This window comes from Pan paniscus, chromosome 8 (genome assembly GCF_029289425.2).
Source record: "Pan paniscus chromosome 8, NHGRI_mPanPan1-v2.0_pri, whole genome shotgun sequence".
Classification (NCBI taxonomy): Eukaryota; Metazoa; Chordata; class Mammalia; order Primates; family Hominidae; genus Pan; species Pan paniscus.
The window spans coordinates 100411182-100431013 of record NC_073257.2 but is presented as its reverse complement, the minus strand read 5'-3'; the positions used below and the strand labels follow the sequence as shown (position 1 = coordinate 100431013).

General features: G+C 34.8%; 1 protein-coding gene across 9 annotated transcripts in view; it reads left to right on the top strand.

The window, feature by feature from the left end:
* RNLS (renalase, FAD dependent amine oxidase) overlaps positions 1-19832 on the top strand; it is a 402310-nt gene that overhangs the window by 167243 nt on the left and 215235 nt on the right. The window lies entirely within an intron of this gene.

Below are 19832 nucleotides of genomic sequence, written 5' to 3'. Positions count from 1 at the left end.
GCTCACACATACAGTATCTGTGTGCTTTCTTTCAATATAAGCAGTATTTTGGTTGAAGGCAGCATCAAAACCCAGTTTTGGGGCACCTTTTCAGTCTTCTCTCTACCCATCTTTCTCAGAGCTCTAGATACCCACAGGCTGACTTCCTGAATGCTCCTCTCAAAAGAATTCCTCCCTGGCCAAGACCAAACTTCTATTTATTCATTGCAGTAGATGTGAGAGGCACAGAATCAATCTGGTGAACAAATTATAATCAATTTAAAAAACAATTTTGGTTAACTAAATGAATCCCTAATGGGCAGGTTGATTGAACGGACCATTTCTGGAGCAAGAAAATTTTCTCAATACTAACAATACTTCTAACTCCCATCTTATATATTATTCAAATAAGAGTCAAAAAGCTCCAAAAGGTTGCCAGTGGCCACATTTGATTGTTAACTTCAAAAGGGCCTTTCTGCTTTTGCAATTTTTCCATGCACACAGTGAGCAAAATCCATAAATGTATTTTCAGATTTCACATAAGAGGGCATCATAGTCCAAGCTGAACTCTAAAATCAATAGTCTCAAATGGTAGTTTTTAATCTTCTTCAAGAATCTGATAAGAGGTATATATACACACACATAGAAATACTGCAATAAGATTCCGTCATGTGAGCAGTTGTAAAGAAAAGAAATGGAAACTATACCCTAACACCAGTCTTTAAATAACAGCCTCATCCTTCCAACCTGGTTTCCTCATCCCTAAAATGAAGCCATTCAAATTTCCTAATCTCTCATGTTTTGTCAACTCTAGGACTTTTTTTTTTTACCACTTTTTTTCGTATGCTCACAGAAAGCCTGTTTTTATTATACTCTTGCAATGGTAATGATACAATCTCTAAAGACAAGTTAACAGAAGACCACATAGATTCAGAATATTTGCTTCATGGTGAAGAGGTGTCAAAAAATAAACAAACAAAAACTTCCTAAAATGTCTTTAAAATGGAAAGTATGTATACTAGAAACAACCTAAATAAGCAAATGACATGATATTTATATTAATACCTTCAGATAGAAAGTGTTTCCCATGTATTTAATTTTGGTACAGATGTGATTGTGAAGGCTGTTTATTTTTGGTACAAAAGATAAAATTAGAGGAACAAAATAAGGTCCAGGTTCTCAGTAGTTTACCTATTATACTCAAATGATGAGTAGGAAGTATTGACATAGGAAAACTTCTTCACTGCCCTCAAAAGTAATAGAGAATAAAATAGGGCAGATCCACTCATAAATTGAAACATTTCTGAGCAGAAGGATTGGAGACAATGAAAACAAATCCTATCTGTCAACCAAAGAACCACTGAAGATATCTGAAAAGAGATATCTGAAAGAGGAAGGAAGAGGCCTTTAAAATTAAGTGGAAAATACAACTCCCATCATTTCACCTCAGTGATGCTTAATAGTTTGGACCTAGCTACAAATAGAACAGCGAGCATTTGGTCAGCTGCCTGGAGGAAGACCACAAACACAAAGCAGGGATGACGTAAGATCCAGTTGATGTAAAATCCAGTAGGTATAATACCAAGTAGGTGAGAAATCCTTAAAAGTAGACTTAGCTTTATGAGAGAGGGAAACACGCTGCCCTTTGCTATTTTCACAGTGCCAGAAGCAATGTTGTTAGCACGAAGGCACTTAATATTTGTAGAATAAGTGAATGAATGCATGTCAGGTAATGTTGGGAATTAAGTTCCAATTTGCACGTGTGATAAATGAAAGAAGCTGCAGGCCATCAAAAGCTATTAACAGAGCTGGGACATAAGATCAAGATTAGTGAAGAGCAGAGCATAAGAAAAGATCAAAGAAAGAAAAAGACATTTACTACTAGAGCAGAAGGATATGGGAGCAAGGTATCTGGAAGCTTTTGAGTGGGAACCAGGAAACCTTTGTCTCAACCCTCCACCTCGATGCATTATATGACCTCAGACAGTTAATCTGACTTCATATTTTCCTGTTACTGACGTTCTCTCCCACTTTTAAGGGAGCATAAGAGATTCCTTAAACACAGTAGTGAATGGATACTTTTCCTTTGGGGCTGGACATCATCAACAGATCTGTGTCCAAAACATATGCTTTAAGTATTTCTAGTTTCTTTTCTGAATCAGTGCTAAGGATGAAAGTTTATTCACTCAACAAATATTTAGGGAGCATCTGCTATTTGCCAGATATTATTCTAGGCAGGGGTAACTACCCTTTACTTTGAGTAGTTCACTATTTTGAGACACGATCTATAGAAAGCAATTGGGAAGCTACAGAATATTTAGGATCACTTTATTTTTATTATTGCTAAGTGTCTTAAGGTTTACACATCATCTCACCTCTCATTCATTTCTCTTCCCTATGCCATCTGACTCGAGCCTCCTGGCTACTTGGAAACTACCTTCCTATGACGCCATATATGACTGCCTAATTCTTTGAACTTTGCTCAGGTATTTTTTTTTTCAACTTTTGTTGCAGCACTTGATATTATTGATTGTTCTAACTTTATTAAAACTCCAACCTTCCCTGGTTTTCATCTCAATGATATAATGAGTTCTAAACAGTTATCAACTGAGTTTGGAACCACAGAGATATTAGTGTAGATCTCATCTTTGTCATCTTGTGAACCTGAGCAAATTACTTAACCCAAGTCAGTGAGTTTCTTCATCCATAAAACTAGGTGCTTGTATCTTCATTCAACACCCCCGCTTACACTGTTGTTGTTAAGGATTTTATGAAGTTAAAGCCTGGTACCTGGCACATAGTAAAATAATAGGATCCACGTAAGAGTTCCATTTTGGTTCCCCTTTTCTCTATCTGCACTACTACTGCCATAACTTGAGGCCCTCCTCTCTGAATTATTGCAGCGACCTTCTCACCTGACCCCTCTGCCTTCAATCTCTCATGGCTTCATTCTACTCTCCACCTAGGGGCTTTCCAAAATGCAAATCTGATCATATCACCATCCTTCTTAAAATTCATCAGTGGAATCCAGTGACCTGTCAGATAAACGGCTCAAACTCCTAAACCTGATGTGACCCAGGCTCATCTCTGCCCACATTAACCACAAAAGCTTCCTTCGCCCTTTACTATGGCCATGTTGAATGATCCTAGTTCCCAGACTGCTCTGTGCACTCACACACCTCCATGTCATTGCATGTGACTCATGTTCTACTTGGAACACTCTTTTCTGCCTGGAAAACTTCTCTATGTTCTTCAGGATTCAGCTCACCATTATACCCTTCTTACTTCTTCCCAAAACAGACAGAGTTAGATCTCACTCTGAAGTGCTTCAGTATTATCTAATGCATACATTATGTTTTAACCATTAGTTCTGCTTATCTGTCTTCCCATTTAGGTATGTTCTCCATGAGGGACTCTATGTTTGCTCCCAGTTCTTTTCATAGAGCCTGAAACCTAGTATGTTCAATACATGTTTGTTGGCCTAATTACATAAGTGTGAGTGTTAGTGCTTTGGCATACAAAACAATTGGAAAAGTGGAAAAAAAAAAAACAGAAGATGGGGCTTAAGTCAGTCCAAATGTGAGAGTGAATGAACCAAGAGTAAAGGGGAAGATTTGCAAAATCAATAATGAAGGCAGTATGAAACAGAATTAGACTCTGCCTAATAACAAACATGTGTACAACATATGTGTTTTTTCCTGTGGTCCGCTGAGGAAACAGTTTCTACTTTTTCAAAAGCAAATAAATATATAGGGGCATATTTAAGTTCTAGAACATGGAGCAATAATCAATTGCAATTCTGAAAATTGCATTTTCAGAAATAGGTCTCCACTAAGGTTTTGTTCTCAACATATCATTTAAGAAAACATAATCCCAATGTAATCAAATGCTCACATGTAATCAATAATGTGAGCCATGGGGCTGGCTAATTGACTGTGCAGTGACCAACTCCTGTAGAGCTCGTTGGCTGAGATGAGAAATAGCAAAGGCCGTTACAGGAAATAGACTTGTCTTGTGGAATCATGAGAATTTAGCCTCCTTTGAGAAGGGACTCTGAGCCTAGCCATGTAACAGCACCAAGAGGAGAATGATGTTGAAATCATGTGTGTCCATGTGCATTTCCATGGCTTTAACTCTCTTATAAAGATTCCCTTGAAGTACCTCAATACACAAGAAAGAGCTAGTGATGTTGTATTGTTAAGTCTCAAACTGTTATATTTTAGCATTGACCACTGAATTTATTTCTTAGTGAATTTATTTCTTATTTATTCTTTAATAACAACAGTGTAAGCGGGGGTGTTGAATGAAGATACAAGCACCTAGTTTTATGGATGAAGAAACTCACTGACTTGGGTTAAGTAATTTGCTCAGGTTCACAAGATGACAAAGATGAGATCTACACTAATATCTCTGTGGTTCCAAACTCAGTTGATAAATGTTTAGAACTCATTATGTCATTGAGATGAAAACCAGGAAGGTTGGAGTTTTAATAAAGTTAGAATAATCAATAACTCATCATATATTTATGGGGACAAGTTCATTTTGTGATTCCCTGGAACTGAAATTATTATTTCACCACAGTTGTTACAGCACCTTTCTTGTTTGAACTTAGTAACAAAATGTCAAGAGAGTATACTGATAATTTATAAATTTAACTCTTTGGGGCTTTTATACTGGTATGGTCCAAAATCAAGTTTTATTTTCTGAAGTTACAATGAAAATAAGAATAAAGTAAAGTATAATAAGGAAAACAATTATATGGTAAAAATCAGTAACTCTGATATTAAATTATGGTCGAAATTTCAAATTCTCTGATTGAATTCTTTTGAATAATAAAACTATGAATATTTTTAAAAACTTATTTAAAAGGTCTTTGAACTTTTTTTCTTTGTTAAACTTGGCATAGAATGTTTCCTATATTCTCTACTGTTTTGTGACTATTGTCCTAATATAGATCAAAAGTTGTCAACTACAGCTGAGTGGGCCAAATCCAGCCTGTTGCTTGCTTTTGTAAGTAAAGTTTTGCTGAACACAGCCACACATTCATTTACACATTGTCTGTGGCTGCTTTCATGATCTAATGTCAGAGCTGAGTAGTTGCAAGGGACACTGTATGTCCCACAATGCCTAAAGTATTTGCTGTCTGACACTTTACAGAAAAAGTTTCCTGACCTTTAATATTAACAATTAATATTAAAACAAATAAAGCCTCCTCTTTATTATATGCAACACAGAGCTACTAGGCTGACAAACTTAAAGGCAATTTCTCTTAAAAAATGAAAAATAAAAAGATTTTAAAACAAAAGTTGCCAGTCATCAGAAATGAATTTCAGCTCTGCCATTAATTTTTTCCAACAACTAATGGACAGAAGTTTCTTACTCACCACCACGTATGTTTAGAAGATTAATGACTGGCATTTTATGAGCACAGTAAGTGAGTTATTTGGCTCCACTATTTTATATAATTCTTTGAAAATCTTAAGTAACATACATTTTCAAATATGGGGGAAATGGACTGCAATCTAGAACTGTTTTCTTGTAGGAAAATGGAGATAAGATGTAAAATCACTAAGTTAGAGACTCTCATGACTCACAGAATCTTTCTGAGTTCTATTTAAATCATTTGAAACTGAAATTAATGATTCATATATGTGATAGGTCTTGCAGAAGTAAGAAAGGAATCATGATTCATCTAATATTAGCGTATGTGCTTTGTTCTTATGGCACAAGGTGGAGAAATGCATGTTTAACGCTTTTAGATGTGTGTTCTTGCACATGTTCTTTTCTCAATTTTGTATCCCAAATGGTAAATAGGGCTAACTAAATTAACTTTCTCATTGCATTACTGTGAAAATGTTCATATAAAATACCTGAAACTGAGAAGTAATTTGTGATCCCTCTGATTGAAAATGGTGGCTTTGGTGCACATTCAACTAATGACTAAAGGATATTGTGTATAGATTTTTATCTGTTCTCATCTACGTCATCTGTGTGAAAAAATTTTAAACAGTAAATAATTTCCTTAACATAATTTGGTATAAAGTAACATTTTTTGTAAAGTGAATCATACTTTGCTAGTTATTTAAATTACATTTTCAGAAATGGGTCTCCACTAAGGTTTTGTTCTCAACACATCATTTTTAAAAACATTTTCCTAATTAAAACAAATCTAACTTTTCATAGAGAAATATAATTTGCTAATAATCATATTTTACCATTTATTTAAATTGCATTTTCAGAAATAGGTCTCCACTAAGGTTTTGTTCTCAACATATCATTTAAGAAAACATAATCCCAATGAAAACAAATCAGACTTTTCATAGAGAAATATAATTTACTAAAAATTATTTTTGACACAAAGAAGTTTATAAAAAATAGTATGCCAAAAAAAATTCCAAATAAATAAATTGCATTATATAAAACACCAAATTGATAATAGTTCATTTGGGTTTCTGTAACAAGATACCTTGGACTGAGTAGTTTATGAAAAAAAATTTATTGGCCGGGTGCAGTGGCTTACACCTGTAACCTCAGTACTTCAGGAGGCTGAGGCAGGATGGTTCTCTCTTGGGGTGTCCTCATGTGGCAGTCAGGGCAAGGCAGCTCCTTTTGACTTCTTTTCATTAGGGCACTAAACCTATTCATTAGGGCTCTTAAAACGCATCACCTCTTACTACTATCATATTTGGTATTAGGTTCTAACATATGAATTTTGGAGGAACACCAACATTCAGACCATAGCAACAGTATTATTCAGTGTCTAAAATGTGGAAAGGGAGAAGTTTCATCTCATTGCATAATGCTTATAGAGGAAACAAAAAAAAGGAAGAAAATAAAAAGAAAATGGAAAAATAAAAGCTTTCACATTCAATTGAACAATTCTTCTCTACATAAAGCCACCATGATTATGTTTTGAAACTATATTTTGGACAATTTCCAGACATCCTTAGTTGAGGTGCAGAACTATATGCAGTTTAAACACATTTAATAATTGCATGTATATAATATGTGCCCTATCTCTTTAAGAACTTGCTTTTTCTTTCATCTTTCATCAGCACACTACTGGGAATGAGGGTGGGAGGTGGGGGTAAATACAAGTACATTAAAAATCCAGCACAAAAGTAGAGAGGACAGCAGAGTCAAAGTTTATATTCATAATTATTTCCTTAGATGGAAGCATTTTATGCTATATATTAACCCAATTTGCAAGTCAGGTCACCTGTGTCATTTATGTTTTGCACACAAAGAGATTTCCATGTGCTACAGAGCAAATACTAATAATGAAATCAGAGTGCCCTAATAATAACTTTCAAAGCAGGGACCAGCTATTGTTTTTAGCTCTGACAATTGTGATTCCCTGGGTTAGGCCAGCAAGTGTAGTAGGGCAGCAGTAGGTACCACAAAGGGTAGAACTGTGACTGTTTTATTTACCCTTTTACTTCTGGTACTAGTAAGTATTTCTTGACCTACCGAAGGAGTGAGAGTTGTCCTTTCTTCATTTCTGCTATTTTCCCTCCCTTTTTTTCTCATGATAATTACAGTTACCTTAATTCTCACTCCTTTCTCTTTCTTTGTACTATTGTTAATTTTTTTATTAATTTAATTTATTAAATTTCTCCTCTCACATCGATCCATGTATAACCACCTTTTTCTCACCCTCTCATCATAAAGGAATCTAAGAGAGCATAGCCATAGAAAAATGAATCACAAACCTAACCAAACTAGCAACAAAAACAATAAATGTTGCATTTTCTTCATGAGGAGAGGGACTAGATACTCAAAAGGATAGATATTCTGTTCTTTTCATTGGTAGTGGGCTGGCATATTCCACATGCAAACAGAGTTTGAGAAGTTTTTGATGTTGACTATTTTTTTCCATAAGTTATTGGGATTCAGGAGGTATTTGGTTACATGAGTAAGTTCTTTAGTGGTGATTTGTGAGATTTTGATGCACCTATCATCCGAGCAGTGTACACTGCACCATATTTGTAGACTTTTATCCCTCACCCTCCTCCCATTCTTCCCCCCAAGTCCCCAGAGTCCATTGTATCATTCTTATGCCTTTGCGTCCTTATAGCTTAGCTCCCACATATCAGTGAGAACATGCGATGTTTGGTTTTCCATTCCTGAGTTACTTCACTTAGAATAATAGTCTCCAGTCTCATCCAGGTCACTGCAGATGCTGTTAATTCATTCCTTTTTATGGCTGTGTAGTATTTCATCATATACCACAGTTTCTTTATCCACTTGTTGATTGATGGGGATTTGGGTTGGTTTCATGATTTTGCAATTGTGAATTGTGCTGCTATAAACATGCGTGTGCAAGTGTCTTCTTTGAATAATGACTTCTTTTCCTCTGGGTAGATACCCAGTAGTGGGATTGCTGGATCAAATGGTAGTTCTACTTTTAGTTCTTTAAGGAGTCTCCACACTGTTTTCCATAGCAGCTGTACTAGTTTACATTCCCTCCAGCAGTGTAGAAGTGTTCCCTGATCACCACATCAGGAAACTTTGGTCACATTTCTGGAAATGTGAAATGCTCTGGAAAGTCTCAGCAATAGCATTGAACAAGTAGAAGAAAGAAATTCAGAACTCAAAGACAAGGTCTTTGAATTATCCCAATCCAAGAAAGACAAAGAAAAAAGAATAAGAAAATATGAACAAAGCCTCTGAGAAGTCTGGGTTTATGTTAAACAACCAAACCTAAGAATAATCAATGTTCCTGAGGAAGAAGAGAATTCTAAAAGCTTAGAAAACATATCTGGGGGGTAATTGAGGAAAACTTCCCCAGCCTTGCTAGAGACCTAGACATCCAAATACAAGAAGCACAAAGAACATCCAGGAAATTAATCGCAAAAATATCTTCGCCTAGGCACATTGTCATTAGGTTATGCAAAGTTAAGACAAAGGAAAGAATTTTAAGAGCTATGAGACAGAAGCACCAAGTAACCTTTACAGGAAAACCTGTCAGATTAACAGCAGATTTCTCAGCAAAAACCCTACAAGCTAGAAGGGATTGGGGCCTTATCTTCAGCCTCCTCAAACAAAACAATTATCAATAAGCCAAGAATTTTGTATCCAGCGAAACTAAGCATCATATATAAAGGAAAGATGAGGTATTTTTCAGACAAGCAAATGCTGAGATAATTTGCCATTAACAAGCCACCACTACAAGAACTGCTAAAAGGAGCTCTAAATCTTAAAACAAATCCTGGAAATACATCAAAACAGAACCTCTTTAAAGTATAAATCACTCAGGACCTATAAATCAAAAATACAAGTTAAAAAGCAAGAACAAAAAATAAAAAAACCCCAAAGCACACAGGCAATAAAGAGCATGATGAATGCAATGGTACCTCACATTTCAATACTAACATTGAATGTAAATGGCCTAAATGCTCCACTTAAAAGATACAGAACTGCAGAATGGATAAGAACTCACCAAACAACCATCTGCTCCCTTCAGGAGACTCACCTGACACATAAGGACTCAAAAAAATTAAAGTAAAGGGTTGGAAAAGGGCATTTCATGCGAAAGGACACCAAAAGCAAGCAGGGGTAGCTATTCTTATATCAGACAAAATAAACTTTAAAGCAACAGCAGTTAAAAGAGACAAAGACGGACATTATACAACGGTAAAAGGCCTTGTCCAACAGGAAAATATCACAGTCCTAAACATATATGCACCTAACACTGGAGCTCCCAAATTTATAAAACAATTACTGATAGACCTAAGAAACGATGTTGATAATTATGATAGTTCAGGGGAGTAGGAAATTGAAATAATCAGAGAAGGAAATGAGGTCTGACCTACATCTGCCCGAATTGTATCTGCCAGAATTGTATCTGCACCAAACCAATTAGTTTTACCCACATCTATGAGATTTGAATGTAAATCACTAGATATGCAACATTTGTTTATCCTCACAACTTCAAGAAGGCTACACTAAAATCATCTCAAGGCAGTATTCGGCCCTGTGCTTAAAGATCCCCAGAGAAGGAACATTTCCAACTGCCAGGTACCAGGAAGTTTTTCCTAAGCCTAACTATAATTCTCTCTTCTGTAATATAAGCCCAGATACTACCCAGCTGACTAAAACAGCTGCTTATCTTCATCTGGAGAATATTTATTTGCCAATTTGAAGAATTGTTTTTGTAGTTTCCCTCCACTTCAGCATTCCCTGGGCCAAGTGATCTTAGTTGCCTTAGCTTTGCCTATTTTGTGACCTTTTTGACAGGTTCATGCCTGCCATTCCCAAGTACACTGTATTTCACTTAATACCTAAGAATAAACGAGGTAGAATTTGGGAAGTGCTGAGTCAAGTGTCTGGGTAACCTCCTGGTTTCTCTTTGCTGCAGTTCTTTATTCATCTTGTGTTACCAAGCTTCATTTTTCCACAGTAGCATTATTTTGCTACTTCCTCATAAGTTTAGGATCCATTCTTATATTTAGAGCTTTCCCATCAAACTTAAGCCATGTTTTCCTCATCTTCTAACTTAAAATTATGTCTCCTGGATACATTACTATTCTATTGTCACTTGGCCTATGACTTAGGGGTTTAGACCTCATTTTAAACTTCTACCTATTTGACGTTAGGAAAATCCCATAGTACTTTTTCAGCAGAATAAAATGTCTGGGGGAAAGAAAAACACCTTAGAGGTGGTAATATCTGAATTGTAGAGAAGTTTACAGAACTCTTTCATTATCCAGATGATGAAACAGGCTTAGAATGATTAAACAATTTGTCCCAGGTCACAAAGATTCTTGGGAACAGAGGCAGGATTGAAACCAAGGTCAATTGATTCTCAGTTGCATGCACTTTCTACAATACACTGAAGCCTTTCAACCATACCTCATGTATAATAACAAAGTTAACAAGCTAGGATTGCCGATGAGAATGATATGAAAATTAGAAGTTTAAAGGAATTTAACAGAAAACTGCTTTTGTTGTAAATTCCACAATCTTATCAGTAAATAGTATGGATTATAGAACTAGACTTCCATTTTTTTTTTGTCCTTTTTTGTTTTCTGTAGGCAAGGCCTTGCTCTGTTGCCGAGGCTGGAGTTCATTGGTGTGATCATAGCTCACTGTAACCTTGAACTCCTTGGCGTAAGTGATTTTACTGCCTCAGCCTTCCAAATAACTGGGTCTTATAGCCATGCACCACCACACACAACTAATTTTTTTTTTTTATGTTTTATTTTGTAGAGACAGGGTCTCCCTATATTGCCCAGGGTGGTCTCAAACTCCTGAGCTCAAGTGATCCTCCTGCATCGGCCTTGTAAAGCGCCTGGATTACAGGTGAAGCCCCCAGGCACAGCCCATCCTGTATTAAACTAGACAAATTTATGTATTTTAGTTAGCCAGGAAAAAAAAAAAAAGCTACAAGAATCCTTTAATTAATTAAAATGGGTCCTTCCCACTAAATTGTCTTTTATTTTAAAGGTTATTATATAAATCTTCAAGTGTGTGCAAATATAGAAATTACAGAATATTGAATCTAGATTTAGCAATTGTCAACATACAGTCAACCTTGTTTTATCTATAATCCCAATGTGACCCAAAATTATTTGATGGAAATTTCAGGCATCATATTATTTCATCTGTAAATATTTCAGTGTATATTTCTCCAAGATAAAGTTACTTGTTTTAAACCATAACAAAAGTTATCACAGGTACAAATATTAACAATAATTTCTATTTACCATGTACACCATCACATAATTAATATCATCAAATAGCCAGCCAATGTTCATATTTCTTTGATCTTCATATGTGCACATGTATATATAAGTTTGTATGTTTGATCAAGATCAAAATAAGGTTTTGTAATAGAAATGCAATTGCAATATAAGTAATTAACTGACATATCTCTTAAATCTCTTTTATTCTACAGGTTTTTTTCTCATTTTTCCCCTTGTGATCTTTTGTTGAAGAAACCAGGGATTATTTTTGCCCTGTATGGTTTCTGTGGTCTGCATTTGGCTGAAAACGTCCCCATGATGTCACTTAACATTCATCTGAGTCTTGTATTTCCTATAAATTGATGGTTATGTCCAGAGGCTTGATCAGATTCATTGGGGGCCACGAGAGACTACTTTATAGTATTGTATTATTCTATCAGGAGATAAGCTGTTATTAACTATTGCTGAGGTCTGTTAATTCATTAGGAATTGCAAAAAATATATTTTACTTTATTCGCTACAATGTTTCTAAAGAACATTCCACTTGTTAACTAATTGCCCACTTGTCAGTACTTTTGTCAATATATCATTCGTAACTGCTTGTCTATAGCTTGTACTTTTAGAGATTACTCAGTAACGGTGCAGGAACTCAGGAACATTCTATAACATAGAATTTTCTAGAAAATTCTATAAAATAGAATGTCATCTTTTTTGCTTAAATATCATTTGGGCTAGATATAAAGTCTCTGGCTTACACTACATTGTCTTCTGCATAAAATGTTGCTGTCAAAAAGTTTGATAATAATCTGAGTTTCTTTTCATTGTAAATGACTTGGTCTTTTTGCCTGGAAACCCCAACGATTTATTAGTATTATAAAAAAGAAACTTTTAGCTGTAAAAGTATTAAAGTCTCCTAGTTTTGTTAGAGTATGTCTCAGCAATGGCTGTTATTGGTTTTTTTTTTTTCCAGAGACATGATGCACTCTTTCAATGTGTAATATCGATCATATTTCTTTTAAAAAACAAGTTTAGTATTTGTTCTGTTTCATTGCTCTGATTTTCTTCTTCTGGAACTCCCATATGTGTCTCTCTGGCATACTTTCATCATCTGTAGAGAAGTTATTCTGCCCTTTCTATTTTGTCTTATAATGCCTTTGTATGGACAGTTTTATTCTGCTGCTCAGTTGGTTTCAGTGAATAAGTGTTTCTGTACTGTGAGAAGGGAGGTGCGGGCAAGAATAAATTTTTTTGATTCGGAACTCTAGAGCTCCCTCTTTTGAAAGGCATGATAAAAAAATCCTCATTCTTTGAAATGTGCTTTCCCTGCTCCTACCCCATTTTTAACTAGACCCTCTCTTTTCTGTATCTTATTGCTCCAGTCCTATTCAATTTGGATTCTCTTCCCAGGAGTTTCTCCATAGTGTGGAATAGGATCCTGTCTTGTTAGGGGGCTTTGGTTAAATGGTTTTAAGAATTTGTCTGGCCCAGATTGATCTAGCACCATAAGACCTTAATGAGTCACAGACACTGTGCACTACCCATAGTTGGATTAGGCAAAACACCCTCCCAATTCAGCAGCCATATATGATTTATGCACATACATTCTGTCACCTCATTTTGCTTTAGATGTTGTCTGCGGGCCTTTGATTTTGCTATCTTAGTTGTTCTATTTTTGTAGAATGTAAGTACATCTATACTGTATCTGCCCAGAATTTTGCCCCACATTATCTTTTAAAAATAAGCAAATCAACAACAAAAAGATGATATAAGACATCATTTTCTGTGGTATTTCCAAGGCCTTAGCCATAAAACTTTTAACCTACAGTAGAACTGCAAGAGAATTGCTCATGATAATTCTAACACTTGGGCAATGCAAAATCTTGAACCATCAGAAAAAGAAAGTCTCTGACTAACTTTTAATTTACTATAAAACTCATTTTCAGTAAATAATTAGAACACTCTATTCTGGTGTTTAGTATTTTGACATTCTGAGGCTGTGAATGCTAAGAGTAACTGAGTTCTGTTCAACTAGTCCAATGTTTTCTAGGACCGAATTTCAACATATATGTTATAAAGACCTGTCTCAATATTTATTATGGGTAATTTACTAAGAATATGTTTACTGTATTTAGAAAGAATTTATAACTTCTGATTTATGGAAAGCATGTTGATTTTTCTTTTTTGTCACGTTGATTTTTCAATTGATTTTTCTCAGAATAATCAGAAGTGCATTTCTCTGAAGTGTGTCTTTCCTAAAGGTGAAATTTACCTTACAAATCAATGGCAACCATAAGGTTATGGTAAAAGGGGTGAGTAGGGGGGAAATTGGGAGAACTCCTGGAATTCAACATCCAATACAATTTGAATTATTGTTTTCTGAAGGAAAATTAAAATGTTCATTAAAGGACAGAAGAACTGAATATTATTTAAAAATTATAATATCTAGGAAATAATATTCAATAAATTATATTGAATAGTACATTAAGGAATTTGACTTACATATCTGTATTTGTAAAAAGTTAAGGTATTCTTCTAAACAAATCTAGGTCACATAGGGGCATTGAAAACTCTCAAAATTGAGAAACAAGGACCCTTCCATAAGCAGCAAAAGTCCTGAATAAGTAGAATTTAATAAATGCCTGTTCCTGATGCTTGGGTACTTAAAATGGCACATCAATAATAAACTCTTAAGTCATTCATTCAAGATACATGTATTTTATATGTCAAGCCCCGTTCTTCACACATAAGGAAGTTAATATGATATTATCCCTGCATTTGACAAATATGGTCTAGTAGATTAACCAGGAATGTAAACAGATTCATAAAATGTCATATGATATGTTTCAAAATGGAAGCAGCACACAGTAAAGAGGATAGACATATCACTTCCTAGTACTCACAGAGAGGTGATTAATAAGGTCCCGAAAGATTGAAAGTGTGACAAAGAGGAAAGAGTATATTCAGTGGAGTGAACACTATATACAAGGGCATGGATGTATGACAAAAGATTGCATTATGTTCAATGTGACTAGACCAGAGAATCCAAGGAGGAAATAAATGAAGCTACAAAGGGAGATCAAAGGAAAATAGGGATTCCTGTATGTCATGCTAAAGAGACTCTATCTTGTAGATTGGTAATTTTCAATCCTATGAAACCCCACAGGTTAATAATGGGCCACTCAAATATATTAAATTCTATTCTCTGGAACTTGTAAATGTTACCTTATAAGGAAGGAAAGGTCTTTATAGATGTGATTAAGTTAAAGATCTTTAGATGGAGAGCTTAACCTGGATCATCCAGGTGGGCCCTGTATCCAATCACAAGTGTCCCTATAAGAGAGTGGCAAAGAAAGATTTGACAGAAACACTGAGGAGGCAATGTGACCACAGAGTAAGAGATTCGAGTGAAACAGCCACAAGGCAAGGAATGCTGACAGCCACCGGAAGCTGGAAGAGTCAAGGAACAACTTCTCCCTTAGATCCTTCTGGGAGAGTGAACCCTACCAACAACTTGGTTTTTACCCAGTGAAATTGCTGACTTATAGACTCCAGAACTCTAAGAAAATAAATTTCTGTTGTTTTAAGCCACCAAGTAGCAACCACAGGGAGCTAATACCAACCCATTGTCCTTTTTTAAAAATTGGGATATAATTCACATACCATAAAAATCACCCTTATGTATTCACAGAGATGTGTAACAAGCACCTCTGTATAATTCTAGAATATTTTCATCATGTCAAAAAGAAACTCCATGCCCATTGGTAGTTACTCTCCATTCCCACCCCTGGCAACCATTAATCTACTTCCTGTTTCTATGCATTTGCCTATTCTGGATGTTTTGTATAATACAGTTAGTGGACTTGTGTGTCTGCTTTTTTTCACTTAGAATAATATTTTCAAGGATCATCCATGTTATAGCATGAATGAGTACTTCATTGCTTCTTCTGACTGCATAATATTCCATTGTATGGATATACCGAATTGTTTATCCATTCATCAATTAATGCACATTTGGGTTGCTTCAACTTTTTGGCTATTATAAATATTATTGCTATAAAAATTTTACGAACATTCATGTACAAGTTTCTGTCTGAACATTTCTTTTTAGTTGTCTTCAGTATACACCTAGGAGTGAAATCACTAAGTTATATGGTAACTCTATGTATAATTTTTTGAGGAATTGTTTTCCAAAGGAGTTGTACCATTTATATTCCCAGTGGCAATGTATGAGGGTTCCAATTACACTATATTCCTGCCAGTACTTGTTATTGTCTCTTTGATTTTAGCCATCCTAGGAGGTATGAAATGATATGCCATTGTGGTTTTGATTTCCATTTCCCTAATGACTAATGATGTTAAGCATCTTTTCATGTGCTTTTTGGCCATTTGTTTATAATCTTTGGAAAAAACGTCTATTCAGATTTTTGGTCCACTGTTTAATTGGGTTATTTGTGTTTTTATTATTGAATTATAAGAGTTCTTTGTGTATTTTAGATAGAAGTTCCCTATTGGATATATGATATGCAAATATTTTACTATTCAATGTGTTGACTTTTTAACTTCTTGATTCTAGTCTCTGAAGCACAAAGTTTTTAATTTTGATGAAGTCCAATTTATCTTTTTGCCCCCCTTTGGTTGTTTGTTCTGTTGATACCTAACAAACCATTGCCTAAGCCAAGGTCCTGAAAATTTATGCCTGTTTTCTTCTAAGAGTCTTATAGTTTTTGCTCTTACATTCATGTCTTTGCTCTATTCTGGGTTGATTTTTGTAGACCGTGTAAAGTAGAGATCCACCTTGTATTAACCATGTCTTTTATTTTCTATATTCTGATGTTTTAGTGTCTTGGGCCCTGATGATGCTGGAGGAACTGACCCTTTTAGAGTTAGTCAATTCTTAGATATAGTAAACCACCAGCCCATGAGGATTTCTTTCAAATGCTAATCACCCAATCCAGAGATTTTAACCTCAACCATCTTCTTTAACCAGCTCTCACACTCTGGGCCACTATCCATACAACTAGGATAATTGCCTAGGGCCAGGTACCATACAACTAGGGACTTCCCCTATGCTCCAAAGCCCACTAAAATTATTCAAAGTAGCCAATCCTACATCTGCTTACCCTGACTCACTTATTCCTTTCACAAAAATCACAGTTAAGGCTCTTGTTCACAATTTTCCCTTTTCCTCTGCCTCTTGTTGATCCTGGATCTTCCATGTGTGGCCTTCCGTGGTGTGGTATGCCTCTTCTTTTGGGATCTATGAGAATAACAAACTGTCTTTGCAATGGCAGTCATCTTCTGATCTGTTGGCCTTGCCATGCCCAAATAATCTTAAAAACATGTACGAAAACATGGCTCCATTCTTTTTTATGTAGATATCCAGTTGCCCCAGAACCATTTGTCAAAAAGACCATTCTTTCCCCCACTGAGTGGTCTTGGTCCCCAGTCAAAATCAATTTACTATAGATATATGGGTTTATTTCTGGACTCTCAATTTTATTTCATTGATCTAGATGTCTACCTTATGGCCAGTACCACACTGTCTTGATTTCTGTAGCTGTGTAGTAAGTTTTGAAATTGGGAAGTGTGAGTCCTTCACTTTTTTTTTTCTTTTTCAAGATTGTATTGGCTATTTTAGCTGTGTGAATTTTCATATGACTTTTAAGATAAGCTTGTTAATTTCTGCAAAATAAAAGCAGCAGGGATTTTATAGCGATTGTGTTGGATCTATGAATCATTGATCTCTCTATTTTCTATCTCTATTTTGTTTATCTGTATTCTAATAGTTATTATTTTTTTCTTCTGCTTTCTTTGGGCCTATTTTGCTCTTATTTTTCTAGTTTTGTAAGTTGGGATGTCAGATTATTGATTTAAGATCTTTCTTTCTTTTAATATAAGCATTTACACCTACAAATTTTACTCTAAGCACTGCTTACCTACATCCAGTAAGGCTTGGTATATTGTGTTTTCATTTTCATTTATTTCCAAGTATTTCCTAATGTCCCTTGTTAGATCTTTGTCCTATTTAGGTGTGTGTTGCTTAATTCACATGTATTTGTAAATTTTCCAAATTTCTGTCTATGTTTCTGTCTATTATTGGTTTCTAATATCATTTCATTGGTACCAGGGAACATGCTTTTTATCACTTTAATTCTTTTAAATTTACTGAAACTTCTTTTTATGGCCTAACACAGGCTTTATCCTGGAGAATGTCTCATGTACACTTGAGAAGAATGTATTATTCTGCTGTTATTGAGTGAAATATTTTGTATATGCATGTCAGGTTTAATTGGTTTATAGTGTTGTTCAAGTCCTCTATTTCTTTATTGATCTTCTGTCTGGCTGTTCTATCCATTATTGAAAGTGGGAAAGTGATGTCTTCAACTATTATTTTTCCATTCACTTCTGTAAGTTTTTGCATCATGTATTTTGGGACCCTGTTGTTTGGTGCACATTTGTGTATTATTGTTATATTTTCTTAGTGGATTAACCCTTTTATTATTATAAAATAATCTTGTCTCTAGTAAGGGATTTTTTCTTAAATTTTATTTTTTCTGGTATTAGTGTAACCACTCTAGTTCTATTTTAGTTTTTGTTTGTATGGTATATCTTTTCCCAACCTTTTACCTTCAACCTAGGATCTAAAGTGCACCTCTTATAGAGAGCATAGAGTTGGATCAGGTTTTTTTTTTTTAATCCATTATGCCAAACTAAACCTTAAATCAGCGTTTAATTAATTTACATTTAATGTAATTCCTGATAAGATAGGATTTATGTCTGCCATTTTGCTATTTGTTTTCTATATGTCTTAAGTCATTTTTTATTCCGCTATTTCTCCATTACTGCCTTCTTTGGTATTAAGTAGAATTCTTCTAGTGTATCATTTTAATTTTCTTGTCATTTATTATATTATTAATACTAATATATTTTTTAAAGTTATTTTATTAGTAGTCAACCTGGGGCTTGCAGTTAATATCTTAATTTACAACAATCTAGTTTGGATTAATATGAACTTAATTTCAATAGTATACCAAACCTCTGCTCCTATATAGCTCCAGTCTCTCCCTGTTTTGTTGTGCTTCCTTGGTCATACAAATTACATCTTTGTACATTGTATACACATTAACACAGATTTATAATTATTACTTTCTAAAGTTGTCTTTCAAATCCGATAAAGAGCTACAAACAAAAAGAAATTTGTGCTTTCTTTTATATTTACGTGTTAGGTATCTTTACCAGTTTTCTTTATTTCTTCATATGGATTCAAATTATAGTCTATTGACCTTTCATTTTAGCCTGAAGGACTTCCTTGAGTAGTTTTTGAAGAGCAGATTTGCTGCCAATGAGTTACCACAGTTTTTTTGCTTATTTGAAAGTGTCTTGATTTCTCCTTCATTTCTGAAGGATAGTTTTGCTGAATGTAGAATTCTTGGTAGATGTTTTTTTCTCTCAGCTTTTTGCATGTCATGCCACTGCATTCTGACCACCATAGTTTCTGATGAGAAATCAGCTGCTAATCCTATTGAGAATCCCTGGAACATAATGAGTCACTTCTTTCTTGCTGCTTCAAGATTCTCTTTGTCTTTGTATTTCAGTGGTTTGACTATGATGCATATAGGTATGAATCTCTCTGATTTTATTCTACATAGAGTGTGTTGAGTTTGTTGGATGTAGATTCATGATTTTTTATCAAACTGGAAAGCTTTAGGCATTATTTATATATATATATTCTTTCCACTCCTTTCTCTCCTCTCCTGTGACTCCCACTGTGCATATATTTGATGGTGTTCCCCAAATGTCTGAGGCTTTGTTCATTTTTCCTCATTCTTTTTTCCTTCTGCTCCTCAGACTTGATTGCATCAGTTGACTCATCTTCAAGTTTGCTGATTCTTTATTCTGCCTGCTCAAATCTTCTATCGAGCCCCTCTAGTAAAATTTTTTCTTCTGTTATTTTACTTCTCAATTCCAGAATTTCTGTTTTGCTCTATTTTATATTTCTATCTCTTTATTGATCTCTATTTGATGCAAAATCATTCTCATGCTTCTCTTTAGTTCTTCGGACATAGTTTTCTTTAATTCTTTGAATGCAACTAAAATGGCTTATTTAAATCTTTGTCTAGTAAGTACAATGTCTGGGCTTCCTCAGAGACAGGTTTTTTTTTTCAT